Source organism: Procambarus clarkii, chromosome 85, assembly GCF_040958095.1.
Source record: "Procambarus clarkii isolate CNS0578487 chromosome 85, FALCON_Pclarkii_2.0, whole genome shotgun sequence".
Taxonomy (NCBI): domain Eukaryota; kingdom Metazoa; phylum Arthropoda; class Malacostraca; order Decapoda; family Cambaridae; genus Procambarus; species Procambarus clarkii.
In genome coordinates, this window is record NC_091234.1 from 16,665,523 (window position 1) to 16,678,882 (window position 13,360).

The window sequence follows — 13,360 nt, forward strand, 5'->3', positions numbered from 1 at the left end:
GTCCTGGTTAGTTTGGGCAAGGGCAGGTGTCTGATAATTTAAAAGGTGAGCGGTGATGAGTAGAACACACACTTTACGGGCTATTCATGCCCGTGCCACCTTTTGGGTGGCTTAATCTTTATCAATCAATCGAGTAGAACACATTTGCAGCTCCGCTCCTGTGTCAGGTTAGTCCACTTCGGGCTCACCATAGCCCGTGCTACTTGCCCCGCTCCTGTGCCAGGTAAGTCTACTACGGACTCACCATAGCCCGTGCTACTTGCCCCGCTCCTGTGCCAGATAAGTCCACTATGGGCTCACCATAGCCCGTGCTACTTGCCCCGCTCCTGTGCCAGATAAGTCCACTATGGGCTCACCATAGCCCGTGCTACTTGGAACTTGTTCCGAGTAGCTGAATTTATAACAACAACAACAACATCTTTAGATGTGAGTGAATGTGATCTTTGGTCGTGTAACATCTTGAAGTCTCTCTCTGGGGTCTCCGCTGAAAATGTGCCAATTCGCCTCCGTCCTCCAAGATAGGTAAGACTACCAGGGATAGGATAGGATAGGACGACTTCTGGCAACGAACCAGCACTGAAAACTGTCATTATGAGAAGGACGACTCTCATCTTCCTCATCGCCCTCACTCACAAGACTTTAACTTGAGCTGTAAGACTTGGCCCAGCGGACAACTTAGCTAGCAAGTTGTGGCCAAGCGTGTAATCTTCTCTCCAACAGATGGCAGCACTTCATCAGCAGGTGAGTATATTGGACTCTCGGCGGCCCCTATTACAAGCCGCCATATTGTCACGCCTTGATACATTTCTCTCTCTCACGCCTTGAGAGAAAGGAATGGTACCCAACCACTTGGACGGTCGGGGGATTGAACCCCGACCTGCATGAAGCCAGTCTGAAAGAGAAGAAAAGGGAACTATCAGGGGGAGAGCTCCAAGCCATTACGACTATATAGCACTGGGAAGGGATCAGGATAAGGATTTTGGGATGGGACGGAGGGAACAGAAATGGTGCCCCAACCACTTGGACGGTCGGGAATTGAACAGCAACCTGCATGAAGCGAGACCGTCGCTCTACCGTCCAGCCCAAGTGGTTGAGCTAGACAGAGAGAGAGAGAGAGAGACATTGACAGAGACGTATTGTCAATCTATAACAATAATCAGCTTGGAGATTAAACACCGAGCTCTGTATATCTGAGGTGGACGAGTACGCTGTCGTGTTTCCACTCCACTACCGCCCATTACCGTCCAAATAATGGCCGATATTTCTTCGACAAATGTATGAGTCGCTTTTCATAAATTAATGTGATTTATCAAATGTCATGCAAGTTGGCACATTACAGATAGGGGGAGCCAACGGGGAGAAGAGGTGCAGGACACATGCAGTTACAATGGCACTCTAGGCCATAGGATCCCTCGAGTGCCATTATCTGCACATCAGCTTCACTCATGTGCCAGGTAAGTCCATTACGGGCTCACCATAGCCCGTGCTACTTGGAACTTTTTGTTCCCAGTAGCGAATCTTTAACAACAACAAATATATGTAACTGAAAACTCACACCCCAGAAGTGACTCGAACCCATACTGCCAGGAGCAGTACCACATTGCTGGCGTTGTTCATCTTATAGACCCACATTTCTATGCCTCCATTTTCTTACTGTCGCTATTAAGAAGAACAATCAAGTTACCAAAATTCACGCCAAAGTAACTCTTGTAATTATTGAAGGTTACCTTACCTTGAGGTGCCTCTTGAGTCCATTCTCTGTTTGCACTTCTGAGTCCATCCTCTACCTGTACTCCTGAGTCCATTCTCTGCCTGCACTCCTGAGTCCATCCCCCCTGCTTGCACTCCTGAGTCCATCCTCTACGAGTCCATCCCCTACCTGCCCTCCTGAGTCCATACGAGGCCATTGGACTCATCCTCTGTTGCAGTAAACACATTAACTTCGGCAAAGTTATTCCAATTCCACTTTCGAATCTGATCCTAAATAAATGTTGCCTCTCCTGCAGCTATATTTCTCCCCCTTGAGTTATGAAGTCTATTTCCACACCAATTTTTCCAGAATTATGAAATATTTCAGAATAGACTTTTCAAAATGGTCTCTCACCACCCCCCCTCCCCCCTCCCTCTGAGGCAATCATTTTTTTATTTTATTTAGTATTGGTTATTGCAAAGGTTATGTAGTTGCCTATTGAAGAGTTCATAGGCCTATAGGCTTAGTCGATTAAGGCAGCGTCTGGGATGATCTCGGACGTAGGTTCGAATCCTCGTCACGGCCCTTGTGGATTTGTTCATAGGCCTATAGGCCTTCTGAAAGATTCCTCGATTATTACGTTTTTATTCCAGCTCTCAAGCGTTCCCACCGTCACTAAATTGCCTGAACCTAACCTACCCGAGGACCGACGCACAGAAAACGGAACATCACATCAACTTTGCGACTTAGTACACCAGTTTCTGGTCATAGGGGATTGATACGTCAAAATGTGGTGAGGACGGATTACTTATTCACCATACAGGACTGTACAGTTCTGTATATGAAAGGATCACTGTAACTATATCCGAAGATGAATTAAAATACACAGTAAGTGGCACTCGCTTAAACTGCAATAGATTTTATTATGAAAAAATTGCGATTGTTTTCAATCTATTTTTTTTATTATTTTTAATTTCCTACGAGCATTTTTATGCAAATTTTTTGAGAAAGTTGCACATCCATTTGGAGACATTCTTGAGCCATATCCTAAGGCTGGACCTTTCTTGAAGAAGCCATTACCAAGAAGAAAGAAATGCCACCTCCAATAATTGCTTCCTGCTCTGTTCCGGGAAACTATTGTGGACGGACAATGACACCCACCTTGAAAAATGGTGAATATTTTCGGATCGTTCTGTAAGATGACTCGTGAAGCATACTCATTTAGAGTTGGATTGTTCTATGGAATACCTTCTCAAGCCTACACACAAGGAGAGTTGGATCCTCCTATCATCCCTCAAATTCACACAAGGAGAGTTGGATCCTCCTATGATCCCTCAAACTCACACAAGGAGAGTTGGATCCTCTTATAATCCCTCAAACTCATACAAGGAGAGTTGGATCCTTCTCTGAACCCTTTAAACTCACACAAGGAGAGTTGGATAATCTTATGATCCCTGAAACTCACACAAGGAGAGTTGGATCCTCCTATGATCCTTCAAACTCACACATGGAGAGTTGGATCCTCCTATGATCCCTGAAACTCACACAAGGAGGGTTGGATACCCCTCCAAAAACATAAAAATTACAAATAATGTCCAGATTTTTTTGCGGACCGCCAAAATTTTCTCGCAAATCAGCGGTTGGCGCCCGCAGAATTGTACTGGACTTGTACCAAAGATTGACTATGTGCTGTATGTATGTGTATATGTATGTATGTGTATGTGTATATGTGTGTGTGTATATATGGAGCCTGACAGGTGAGTGGACAGGACTTCGGATTCGTAGTCCTGAGTTTCCGGGTTCGATCCCCGGTGGAGGCGGAAACAAATGGACAGTTTCTTTCACCCTGATGTACCTGTTCACCTAGCAGTAAATTGGTACCTGGGAGTTAAGAGAGCTGCTACGGGCTGCTTCCTGGGGGTGTGTAACAAAACGGAGGCCTGGTCGAGGACCGGGCCGCGGGGACGCTAAGCCCCGAAATCATCTCAAGATATGTATATGTATATGTGTATAAGCTATTTAGAATTGCATTTCACCTTTGTAAATGCACAATAATCACATTCTGTGATTGAGTACTCAATAACCAACTATACATACCTCGAACCCTGATTATACATGACAGACGAAAATGTATGAGGTGTATGTAGATTAGCAGGCTGTGACTCATACGTCAGGCTGCGAGCAGCCGCGTCTAACAGCCTGGTTGATCAGTCCAGCAACCAGAAGGCCTGGTCGACGACCGGGCCGCGGGGACACTAAGCCCCGGAAGCACCTCAAGGTAAGGTAGCATTTTAAAAGCACTACAATCACCCTTGTGGTTGATTGTTCAATAAATCACTAAATTATATGTTTAACAGATCTCTCACTCTGTCCATGCAAGACGGAAGAAAATGTATATATGCTGGTTAGCATTGTAAATGTCTGGCCACGTCTGTGGTAGGAAAATAACCTAAAAACAAATATCCCTACCCGTCAAAGCGGTTGGGCAGCATGTCTTATAATTACTTTACCTTTCGAAGAATTGCGTGGAGGTGTTGCAGAAAGAGAGAGAGAGAGAGTGAGAGAGTGAGAGAGAGAGAGAGAGAGAGAGAGAGAGAGAGAGAGAGAGAGAGAGAGAGAGAGAGAGAGAGAGAGAGAGAGAGAGAGAGAGAAAGAGAGAGAGAGAGAGAGAGAGGGAGGGAGGGAGGGGGGGGAAGGAATTATCAAGGAAAAGCGCCAAGCCATTACGACTATATAGCACTGGGAAGGGGTCAGGATAAGGATTTCGGATGGGACGGGGGGAAGGAATGGTGCCCAACCACTTGGACGGTCGGGGATTGAACACCGATCTGCATGAAGCGAGACCGTCGCTCTACGTCCAGCCCAAGTGGTTGGGTAGAGAGAGAGAGAGAGAGAGAGAGAGATAGATAGAAGCACACAATGTTAATTATTACCCTCCGTTAAATTATTCCAATGCATATTACAGAGTACAAAAACATCTCTGAAATATATCTATAGATACCGCGGAGAAACAGCAGCTGACGGCGGACCACCGCGGCAGCAATTAGACCGAGTAATGTGTATGCGAGGAAAAACATCACGTAATTTCCATAATAAGTGTTGCTGCCGGGATTTGGTGACGGCGCTTTTCAATCGTGTCCTCTTGCGGGCCGAGTCGTTGGGTGGAGAGTTCGTTACGGTCTAGGTTGTTTTGATTACCCTGATTTGCTGCGGTTGATTTCATTGCCTTGCTTTGCTACGCCTGAACCGCTTGGTTTGATTACTACGCTTGAGCCTGTGTCGTGATTGGTTCGTTAGGTTTCAAGCCTAGTTCAATAGTTTTGTTACAACTGGATGAGATGTTTTGATTGTTCGCCTCACTACAGTGCCTCATGCCTCTCTTACTCACGAGTGCTTTATCCATCTCTCTCTCTCACTCACTACTGCCTCGCTAATCTCATCCCCCTCACTCGTATCTCACCAGTCTCTCCCCTCACTATTTATATCATAAGGGGGAAGGTAGCTATAGGAATTGGAGAGAGAGAAAAACAGATTTTGGATATAATTCCAACAGCAGAGACACACACAAACAGAGTAACATCAGCAGCATATGAGACGCTCGCAAATATACAAACGTCGTTTAGGAACTTAATTTAGGACTCTTTTGTTTTTAAGAAAATTTGCGCAGTCTTTGGTAGACCAATAATGGGGTATGCAGCACGTGCATGGAATAGCGAAGTTTAAAGCCAAAATCTTAAAGTACAAAGATTTGCAATAAGATTGGTGAAGAGCTAGGAGTGTTTAGCTTTGTGGACCTCACATCCCTAGAGGAGAGATAAGAGGGGACATGATCACAACATACAAAATATTGAGAATGTTAGAACGAGAGAAAGTAGGACAAGTGGATATAAGCGGGAGCTGGTAACGGAAATGAATCGAAAATATATGCGGAAATATTTATGCCCAGTTCTTGTGGTCAAGAAATGGAATGCCCTGAAAGAAGGTGTAGAAGCCACCTCCAGCCAGAACTGTAAAGCCAAAATTCGGCAGCGAATCCCAAAGTCAGAATAGTTAACTGTAAAGAAACACGGACAAGAAGGCTGTTGTTGAGGCGGGCATGAGGAGCTAGAACTCACTTCCTCATAATTACTATTTAGGTTAGCACTATAACTTCACCCTCCTCCTACTCCTCCCCCTCCTTACCACTTCTACTACTACTCTTCTTCCTCCTCCTCCTCACCTCACCTCACCTCACTCTTCTCACCTACCTGCATATCTTAGCCTCTTATCCAGGTATCATTTTTACGGGCTCACCATAGCCCGTGCTACATGGACACGTCGTTCTGGGTAGCTAAATCTAAAACAACAACAGGTATCATTGAAACTCAGGTCATGAGGAATGATATAAGTCAAGGAATGAGGCGTAGGGGAAAGGTCAGGTAGTAGGGGAGAAGGTGGTTGGGTTGCACCGGCTACAGCAAGAGGTAGAGTCAGAAGGAATGCCAGCCTTGACACCTCTTATGGGAGGAGGAGCACAAGCAGAAGAAGGAGGAAGCAGAAGAGAAAGAGAGGAAAAAGAGGAGAAGTAGCAGCAGAAGCGACAGGAGTGGGGAAGGAGAGAGGAGGTGGCCGTAGAAGGGTGGTCGGGAGGTGTCTGGCCAAGACCCGCATTCTGTCATGGTCTTGTAAACACGGCTTGTGTGCCGTACGTGAGCGCTGCCTCCAGGGCTCACTCACACTACCTCCACCACCACCACCACCTGTTGCTACGGACACTGGCCTTGTTTAATTCCTCTTGATGTGGATGTGGGTGATTCCCTACGAACACAGTCAGAGGGAGTACCACCTCTGGTTGTGTTTGTAGGGACCCTTAGCCTCGAAGAAGAAAATATGTAGTATCCGGGGGAGCCTTGTGGGGCTCCTACGTGCACTCAAATAGTTTTCTTCTACCAACCCCCTATATATTTCTAATTTATTATTTTATTTACAACTTGTACACATGGGTTACAACACTTGTTACATGTAAGGTACAAGGCTACATCTATAATGTACTGCTTGGTAGTGGTTATTTCGCACTTGGAAGAGTTCAAGACCTGTACGTCAGAGAATTAGAAAACGAGCTGTGGAAAATGCCTGCGAAATACGCAGTGACTGCGCTACACGGCCCCTCCGTCGGTAACTGCGCTACACGGCCGCTCCGTCGGTAACTGCGCTACACGGCCCCTCCGTCGGTAACTGCGCTACATGGCCCCTCCGTCGGTAACTGCGCTACACGGCCCCTCCGTCGGTAACTGCGCTACATGGCCCCTCCGTCGGTAACTGCGCTACACGGCCCCTCCGTCGGTAACTGCGCTACATGGCCCCTCCGTCGGTAACTGCGCTACATGGCCGCTCCGTCGGTAACTGCGCTACATGGCCCCTCCGTCGGTAACTGCGCTACATGGCCCCTCCGTCGGTAACTGCGCTACAAGGCCCCTCCGTCGGTAACTGCACTACAAGGCCGCTCCGTCGGTAACTGCACTACAAGGCCCCTCCGTCGGTAACTGCACTACAAGGCCGCTCCGTCGGTAACTGCGCTACAAGGCCGCTCCGTCGGTAACTGCGCTACAAGGCCTCTCCGTCGGTAACTACCACCACACACAAAGGGGCTTTCCCCTAGTGCTATATATTGCCTATAATATTCATACTCTGCCCGCGGGTCCTCGGATTAATTAGGCTAGACAAAAAATGCATCGTTGAATTAATTTGCTGAGAGGACTTCGGGGTAAGAAAAAAGTTTAAATTTGCCAGTCAAGTTGAGCGCACCGACGGGCCCCTAAAAATTATATAACTTTTTTCATGGGAGAGTTTGTCTTCAAACACACCTCCCTTGTTGAACCAGACTCCATCTCTCTCTCTCTCTTTCTGCTTATTCTACCATTACATGATTTGGCATAGATTAATATTTGTATGTAAAATTAAATTGCATTATATATATATATATATATATATATATATATACATATATATATATATATATATATATATATATATATATACATATATATATATATATATATATATATATATATATATATATATATATATATATATATATATATATATATATATATATATATATATATATATATATATATATGTGTGTGTGTGTGTGTGTGTGTGTGTGTGTATATGTATATATTTAAAAACTGAATGATATACGAGAGATTTTTCAGTGAGATTCTCAAGGGAACAAGGAATTAGCTGCCTGTCTGGGTGTCTGATTGACTGTTGCTCTCTAGCTAACTGGCTGGCCGACTGGCTCGTTAACTGGCTGACTGCATGCCTGTTTGACTGGGGTCGCTAGCCCTCATGCTGGTTTGATTGCTTGATAAAACACACAAATGTGCAGCCAGTTTGTCCAACTGTCCATATAGAGGGCGAAATCACTCTGCTTCCGGGGAAGAATCTAGGAGATTCCTCCATATATGATGAAGGAGATTCCTCCATATATGATGAAGGAGATTCCTCCATATATGATGAAGGAGATTCCTCCATATATGATGAAGGAGATTCCTCCATATATGATGAAGGAGATTCCTCCATATATGATGAAGGAGATTCCTCCATATATGATGAAGGAGATTCCTCCATATATGATGAAGGAGATTCCTCCATATATGATGAAGGAGATTCCTCCATATATGATGAAGGAGATTCCTCCATATATGATGAAGGAGATTCCTCCATATATGATGAAGGAGATTCCTCCATATATGATGAAGGAGATTCCTCCATATATGATGAAGGAGAGGCGACAGTTTGTTAGTTCATCTAAATGGTTTTCCCGGACCATAACGGAGTTCAGTTTTACTGAGCGCGAGAGGGAGGATGCTTTACTGAACGCTAGGGAGAGTTTTGGGCACTTTATTGAAGGCTGAAGGGAGTTTGCATGGGTTTACTGAGCATGAGGGAGTTTGGTTTGCTTTGTTGAGTCGAGTTTGGGTTGCTGAGGGTAGAGGGTAGATTAGCTGAGTTTGGAGAGGAAAAACTGTCTGAGTGTGAGTTGAAAGACGTTTTCTTTAGACATGAAAACGTTAAGTTATTTATACATGTAAATAGTTGTAACATATAAATTAATAATAAATATGATAAATAATAATTATAATGAAAGTTTTTACTAGTTAAAGGAAAGATTCACTCATCTTGCAGGCGATGAGTCACAATAACGTGGCTGAAATACACACACAATCGACTTGAGAATGGTCCAGGACGGACCGAAACGTCGTCGTCCCTTCAACTTCTAGTGTGTGGTCTGGTCAACATTCACTCATCTTGTTTACCTTTCCCAATCAACGCAGGAACGTCTGTCTTGAAGGAACGTCTGTCTTGAACGTCTGTTCTTGAAGGAACGTCTGTCTTGAGGAACGTCTGTCTTGAAGGAACGTCTGTCTTGAAGGAACGTCTGTTCTTGAAGGAACGTCTGTCTTGAAGGAACGTCTGTCTTGAAGGAACGTCTGTCTTGAAGGAACGTCTGTTCTTGAAGGAACGTCTGTCTTGAAGGAACGTCTGTCTTGAAGGAACGTCTGTTCTTGGCCCCTAGCTGTTCTTGGCCCTAGCACATGCGCCCGTGGTTCTGGGCGCATGTGCTCGAAGCCGTAGCTCTCAATCAAAGGGGGTTAAAACCTATAAGGTTAATCTCAAAATCTAGTTGTGGGAGAACCTACACGTGTATATTCGATATGCTTATATCGTTCATTGAGAGAGAGAGAGAGAGAGAGAGAGAGAGAGAGAGAGAGAGAGAGAGAGAGAGAGAGAGAGAGAGAGAAAGAGAGAAAGAGAGAGAGAGAAAGAGAGAGAGAGAGAGAGAGAGAGAGAGAGAGAGAGAGAGAGAGAGAGAGAGAGAGAGAGAGAGAGAGAGAGAGAGAGAGAGAGAGAGAGAGAGAGAGAGAGATCTGAAAGACTAAGAAATGCCGGCAACTGAATTCCTGCCAATCAGTCCGAGAGCTTTTGAGAGCACTAGAGAGAGAGAGAGAGAGAAGCTGCGAGCAGGAGGAACCAAACTCCTGATATGAGAGCAACACTCGACTACAGGCCTAATCTGGTTTTTGTACTGGGTTAAAAGCTGTGAAGCACCCCCCCCCCCCCTCCCCCCCTGAACTGGAGTTTTGGAGAGGATGCTGAGCTTTCACATGAGGACTTCTGTGGGTTATTGTAATGCTATTGGTTTCCTGAGAAACGTGAGGTGCATCAATCCCAAGCGTGCCATTGGTTATCGAGGAATGGGGAAGAGTAACTGGCTTTTTGGGTGCCCGGGTGCCGTACAATGGTTGGCTGGAAGAGTCTCTTAGCGCGCTCCTCGCGCTAAGTTTGGAGTTATACTCCATCAGATGACTGACAATAGAAGAGGCGGGATCCATTAGCTGAAGCTCGATCTAGCAAGTTATGTTAGTTAGCAACGTATTTAGGTCAGTATCCAAATGTGCAGATGACAGTTGTTGCAATTTGTCCCAACTTTCCTCCTCTCTATCACCTTATTCCTTTCCATCCTTCTCTCTCCTCCTCTCCCTTGTCTCTTTCCCTCTCCCTCATCTCTTCCCCCTTCCCTTCCACACCGCCCAGCTGCCATTTAGTAACTTCACCGATATTACAAACTTTCTAAACTAGCGCCCAAGTAAATAGGTAGTTTTCGCTGTCTGTGGGAGGAGGTGGCGGAAACTTAGTATGCTTAGGGTCATTTTAGGCCGTGCAATATGCCGGCGGCCCTGTCTGAGAGGAACGGGACAGCTCGATCGTGTCGTCCCGGCACAAATTGGGGTATGCTCGTTAGCTCATGTCTCCACAGAGTCTAATTATCGTGGTTGATTGTGCGCATTTTGGAATACCTGAGCTCTGAATAAGCAACTTGGAACTTGATTTGGTCTTGATTGGTTGCATATTGCTGGGGCTTTAGTGGTTCAACCATGTTCAATCTATGCAGGCGATGAGTCACAATAACGTGGCTGAAGTAAGTTGACCAGATCACACACTAGAAGGTGAAGGGACGACGACGTTTCGGTCCGTCCTGGACCATTCTCAAGTCGATTGTCTTGAAGTCACAATCGACTTGAGAATGGTCCAGGACGGACCGAAACGTCGTCGTCATCCCTTCACCTTCTAGTGTGTGGTCTGGTCAACGTTCTACCTAGTGATTTAGTGGTACACAAGTGTGTGGGTGATTGACTTGTCGCCTTCCTGCGAATTAATTATGCAGTGAAAGCTGCTGTTTAAGATTCAGCTGCTGGAACAAAAAGTTCCAAGTAGCACGGACTATGGTGAGCCCGTAGTGGACTTACCTGGCACAGGAGCGGGGCAAGTAGCACGGACTATGGTGAGCCCGTAGTGGAATTACTTGGCACAGGAACGGGGCTGAAACTGGAGAGGTGAAATGTTGTTTAAGATTCGCTACTGGGAACAAAAAGTTCAGGTTATTTAGTACCATGTTTTCCCCTAGCACGCGATTGGCAAGTTTTACAACCATGTTCCCAATTTCTGCTGCGTGTACAGAGGAGAGCTGAGAGAAGAAAAGCGTCGCACACTGCTGCATACTCATGGCTTGGTCTCACGTTGTGTATAGCGCTATGAAGTCTCTTGGCATTCATGGCATACCTACAGTCGCTCTGTCCTCTCGGCCAGAAAGCCGGCCACTTTGATTTTGTTGCCTATCTACTCTATTCTCTTTTCTCGTCGTTTTCTTATTACTTCCTTATTTGCGTGAAGTGCTCTGGTAACCCTTTCTTGGGGATTAATGTTTCTTGATAACAATGGGTTATGAGAGAGGGAAACACTGGTTCAACCAGGGGTCCAACTGCCACTCAAAGACCACACGAAGCTGTGTGTGTGTGTGTGTGTGTGTGTGTGTGTGTGTGTGTGTGTGTGTGTGTGTGTGTGTGTGTGTGTGTGTGTGTACAGTACGTGCCCAGCCAAATGCTGTCAGGAAAGCCTCCTTGTCCTTAGGATATGACGTCGCTGATTAACGTGATCTGTAAGTCCCCCCTGTTGTTTAGTCGAACTGGCGACTGGCTTTAGTGTGTGTGTGTGTGTGTGTGAGAGAGAGAGAGAGAGAGAGAGAGAGAGAGAGAGAGAGAGAGAGAGAGAGAGAGAGAGAGAGAGAGTAAGCCACCCCTCCCAATATACAGGGAATGTCAGAATAATCTCATGTGCTGTGATTTACAACGTTGTATTGGTTATGCATTTGTGACTGTGTCGTGTTAAATATACAGTATAGTATTTTCCTGTATACATCTACGTATTCCCTCATATGTATACATCTACGTATTCCCTCATGTATACATCTACGTATTCCCTCATATGTATACATATATAATGCCTGTCTTGTATGTTGTAGATGCATGAATCAATTATCGTATTATTTGCATGTAATATCCACTATCTCTGTATAACATAACGGTAACATAATGGATTCGGACCTATGTGCTGGGTATTCCCAGATGCACGCTCTAAACGTCTACGCTTCCACTGAAGCCTTCAGAAGCTTCAGTGGAAGCCTCAGGAACCCTAGTGGGTGCAGCAGTACCACAAGTTGCAATTCTTTTGACCATGTCGTGATGTGGTGGTTTAGAACGTGCTGTTGTGAACACCCATCACATAGGTTCGAATCCTGATAACAGCTCCTGTGGATTTTCTTAATGATATATCACGGTAATGTGATTTTTGGGGTGAGGATATCAATGATGACCCTTGGGTAAGGATACCAGTACTGACCCCTGGGGTAAGGATACCAGTACTGACCCCTGGGGTAAGAATACCAGTACTGACCCCTGGGGTAAGAATACCAGTACTGACCCCTGGGGTAAGGATACCAGTACTGACCCCTGGGGTAAGGATACCAGTACTGACCCCTGGGGTAAGGATACCAATACTGACCCCTGGGGTAAGGATACCAGTACTGACCCCTGGGGTAAGGATACCATTAGGGAACCAAAACTGACCTCATTCCCACCCTTTAAGGTCATCTAGACGACTCGCCGAACTCCCTACAGAACCACCTGCCCACCCACCGTAGCGAAATGACCTCTATTCCCCTCCATCATAAGGAAAAGAATCCCATGATGGCTTTAATACCCTTCCTCAAATGGGCACGTGTAGTCCCCTGAAAGGGAAGTGCAGAGTACAGTGTTCCTTAAGTTCTAAAGGAATAGGGTCCAGTTTCCTTAGTTTATCCTCGAGGCTGGTATGTGAAGGCGCAAAATGGGTCATTAAAAGCCGATCAGATTAGAAAAGGGATTAATTAGACACTTGAGTGGCGAGACACGGATAATCAGATTAAAATCAATATATGCATGAGGCCAAGAGCTAGAGGATTGGGGACGAGGGGATAGAGCAGGCCTTAGAGGCAGCCTGCTCTGGTGATAGTGAGAGGCTGCTCTGGTGATAGTGAGAGGCTGCTCTGGTGATAGTGACGGCCTGCTCTGGTGATAGTGAGAGGCTGCTCTGGTGTGACGGCCTGCTCTGGTGATAGTGACGGCCTGCTCTGGTGATAGTGAGAGGCTGCTCTGGTGTGACGGCCTGCTCTGGTGATAGTGACGGCCTGCTCTTATGACAGTGACAGGCTGCTCTGGTGATAGTGACAGTCTGCTCTGGTGACAGTGACAGCCTGCTCTTATGACAGTGACAGGCTGCTCTAGTGATAGTGACAGTCTGCTCTGGTGA